This window comes from Echinops telfairi, unplaced genomic scaffold (assembly GCF_000313985.2).
Source record: "Echinops telfairi isolate 266 unplaced genomic scaffold, ASM31398v2 ScPeMD7_655;HRSCAF=1070, whole genome shotgun sequence".
Lineage (NCBI taxonomy): Eukaryota > Metazoa > Chordata > Mammalia > Afrosoricida > Tenrecidae > Echinops > Echinops telfairi.
The window spans coordinates 16701455-16705464 of record NW_022104553.1 but is presented as its reverse complement, the minus strand read 5'-3'; the positions used below and the strand labels follow the sequence as shown (position 1 = coordinate 16705464).

The 4010-nt window shown below is 53.3% G+C and overlaps 1 protein-coding gene across 1 annotated transcript in view; it reads left to right on the top strand.

Moving 5' to 3' along the window:
• Nucleotides 1-219: 219 nt before the first annotated feature.
• LOC101656437 (zinc finger protein 580-like) overlaps nt 220-4010 on the top strand; it is a 22811-nt gene continuing 19020 nt past the window's right edge. Inside the window, exon 1 of the mRNA XM_045292360.1 lies at nt 220-371. The gene's annotated coding sequence lies outside the window, so the exon portion shown is untranslated. The remainder of the gene's footprint in view (nt 372-4010) is intronic.

Sequence of the window (4010 nt, the reverse complement as noted above, 5' to 3'; positions counted from 1 at the left end):
GGGAAGTTGCCAGCTTCATGCTTTCTCCCAGTTGCTGTCAGCGGGGTGGGGGATGAAACAGGAAACTCCTATGTAAAGGGTGCGTGACCTTTGGGGCCCTTCTTGGAGGCAAGGGGCCTAAAGGGACCGCGGACCCTCTCGCTCGATGCCTCGAGTTTCCAGCCGGAGCCCTCTCGCAGAGAACCTGGACACGCACCTTCTTCCCAGGGCCTTTGCAGGGGCCGGGCCTTCTCTGGAGCTAGTCTCCCACTGGCCGCCATCGCGGGCCGACCGAACCGGAAAGGAAGCGCAGAAGCTGCATCGCACGGCTGCGGGAGGCGGGCAGCCCAGATCCGGGAGCTTAGCGTCCGGGCGCCGGTAACAAGTTGACGGTAACCATAGAGACGTTGGCGGTGGGCAGAGCGGCCGGTTGTCGGGGAAACGAGAGGACGCGTGTGGGTAGATGGGCCGGCGTGCGTGGGAACGATAGAGTGGCTAGTGGAGGCTAGACAGGCCCGCGTGGGTAGGCGGGAAACGAGAGGAGCCGTGCGGGGAGGGGGCATGGGAACCAACAAGGCCTCCCAAGGAGGGAACGAGGGAAGCGGGTGGCGGTGGTGGGGATTTTTCAGCGGCTTCACGTCTCAGGCGATGGTTGTCAGCTGCCCTGGACCCAGTGAATCCCCTCGCTGTGCCCCCGTCTAATCACTTTAAAATGGGAACGACCACCCCCGACTTCTCAGGGTCGTCGTGGTAGGTCGCGGACATACCAAGACTATCAGGTGGGTGCAGTGTGGCAGGGCGAGTTCTCTTACCTAGGAGCTCTGGGCTCCAAAACGCAAGGTCAGCAGTTCGAAACCACCATCTGCTCTGCGGCCGAAAGACGAGGCTTTCTGCTCTTGTAAAGAAAGAGCCAGTCTCGGAAACCCGCAGCGGCATTTCTACCCTGCCCTACAGGGTCGCTATGAACCCCAATCGACTCAATGGCGGTGAGTTTGGTTTGGGTTGAGTGCTGTCGTCGGTAAAGTAGAAAGTAAACCAAATGCATTGAGCCTGTGCCGACTCATACGGACCCCATGGGACGGGGGAACTGCCCCTGTGGATTTGAGAGGACTCTTTCCAGAAGTAGAACGTCGCATCCTTCCCCTGCAGAGTGGCCTGTGGGCTCAAACTGCTCACCTAGGGGATCACAGCCCAGAGTTTAACTACTATACCACGAGGGCACCTCTAAAGTAGAAAGAAGTTATAGAGGGAGACCCTCCACAAGACGGAAGCAGTGGCTGCAACACTGGGCTCTAAAAGCAGCCGCGGTGAACAGGGCACAGGCCTGGGCAGGGTTTCCTGGGGCACACAGGGTCACTCTGAGTCAGAACTGACCCGATGGCACCAAGCAGCACCAGGGCTCTTACTACAAGTCCCGACGGCACAGTGGGTTGGGCAGTTGTACTGCGAACCACAGGCCTGTGGTTCAAACCCGCCAGCCACCCCAAGGGACAAAGCCCAGGCTTTCAGCCCCCGTAAAGATGTCCAGCCTCAGAAACGCCATCGAAGGTTGTTGTTGGGTCAGAACCGTCAGCCCAGCAGTAGGTAGTGCTGTGAACGATCCCCACATTTTGAAATTCACTCAGCTGGTTGATCTTCATTTAAAACATTTTAAACCCAGCAAGCTCAGATCCAGATTCCAACTCCTGGCGTCCGGTGTGTGAGAACAGAGCTGGTGCCCATGACGTCTCCAGAGGCTGCGGCCTTTTGGAGGCGAAGCGCCAGGCCCTTTTTGCAATGTGCCACTGGATGGGCACGAACCTCTCTCTTCTGGGTTAGCCGCCGGGTGCTGTGTTAGTCTGGGTAGAGAAACAAATTCATAGACACTCATGTGTATAAGAAAAAGGTTTATATACAAGAGCAATTGCATATTGAGAAAACATCCCAGCCCCGTCCAGATCAAGTCCACAAGTCTGATATTAGCCCATTTGTCCAATACCAATCTATAAAGTCCTCTTCAGACTCACAAGACACATGCAATGACGCCAAATGCAGGAAGATCACAGGCCAGTGGGTGCAAAGTCTTGTGGATCCAGTGCTAACGGGTCTCCACGTCTCTAAGTGGCTCCTCCAGTTCCCAGGGCATGGGCTACATCAGCAAAGCGCCATCTGTCTTCTTAGTAGAGCATCTCAGGGATTGAGCGAGAGAGGTGTCTCCTGCCTCCAAGGAGGAAATCCAGGAATTCCCAGAATCCTGGGGGGGAAGGCCATGCCCACACAGAGGCCTCATTGCTATATCCTGACTGACAGGCTAGACTCCACCCCTATACTCTTAATCCTCAAATTGACACCAGATTATGTAACTACCACAGGTGCTAACCCATTTGTACTTCGCAGGGCAAAAGCAGGCATCAGGCACCCGCGGTTTCTCCATATAATCGCATCTCTGCAACCCCATTCTGAGCCAGGCCTCCTTTCTAGCACCCACCGGCCTGGGTAATAACCCTGGGGTGTAGTGCTTACCCATTGGGCTGCCAACCACAGCATCAGCAGTTCAAAACCCATCAGCCACTCCTCAGGGGAAAAGGAAGAGACTGTCTGCTCTCTTAAATATTTTCAGCGTTCAGAAGCCGGAGGGGCAGGTCTACTCTGCCCTACGGGCTCCCCATGAGTTGATATTGACTAGATATCGGGAGGTTTGGTGGTGTGCGGTTGGAGGGGGAGCCAGCCCCTACCAGTAATCACGGGTTCAATAGGCACCATTGTACGGTTGAGATACATAAATATTAAAGTCATCGAGACCATGAGAGATAGAAGAGAGATTGAAGTAATGGAGTCACACATTGTGAGCAATGCTCACCTCAGACCCGCTTGGTGGTCCATGTGGAGAGAGGGGGAAGGAAGGAGAACAAGGGGAAAGGGAACAAGGGAGTGAGGACAGGAGAGAGGAGGGGGAGCCGGCAACAATGAGAGGTCAAGGGAGGAGCCCAGAGAGCCTTTATTAACCCCGGCCCATATAACTCCGGGGTGAGTGTGCAAGCCCACTAATTACAGGTAAAGACATACGTCGCAGGAAGGGGTTGCACTATAGGTTTACAGCAATGAGCGGGGGACAATCTAGGGATATACACGCAATAGGAAGAGGAGGGATTGGGGGTATACATGTGACAAGATGGGCGGATCCTACATTCAGGATGGCAGTTTAACTTGGATGTCACTGAGCTGGTTTGACCTGTTCCCTGGCTCAACTGATAGAGACCATTATCTGTAGGGTGTGAACTCCACCTACAGGAACCAAATCCATGACTGCAGGCCAGTCCATTGTCCTTGACAGCAGGGAGCAGGGCCTACCATAGTCTGGTGACTAACTGCCTCCAGGGAGGATGTCTGTAAGCATCTGACCTCCCCCCATGCCTTTGGGGGAGATAAAGCTGGGGAAAAGTCTCTTTATAATCCCACAGTGGTGTAGTGGTTAGACTAATCACAAGGTTTGAAACCCACCCGATGTTCCTTTGGAGGAAGTTGAGGCTTGTTACCTGCGAAAAGAGTTACAGTCTCGGGGCAAATGTGGGGCTTACAATTCAGTAGAAGACGATATCCTGAAATTGTTTGTGGTAATGATGCACAAATCTTATTAATAGGTTGCATGGTTAAATTGAATGCTTCATGAAGTATATGCCAATAAAACTTGTTTTGGAGCACACCAGCCTGTGCGATCACGAGGTGTCGAAGGGATCAGGCATCAAAGAACAAAAGATCATATCATTGTGAATGAGGGGGAGTGCAGATTGGGGACCCAAAGACCATGTGTAGGCAACTGGACATCCCCTTACAGAAGGGTCTCAGGGAGGAGACAAGCCAGTCATGGGGCAGTGTAGCAATAATGAAACATACAACTTTCCTCTAGTTCTTATAATTGTTTCCTCCCCCCCACTATCATGATCCCAATTCTACCTTACGAACCCGGCTAGACCAGAGGATATACACTGGTACAGATAGGAACTGGAAACACAGGGAATCCAGGACAGATGATCCCTTCAGGACCAGTGGTG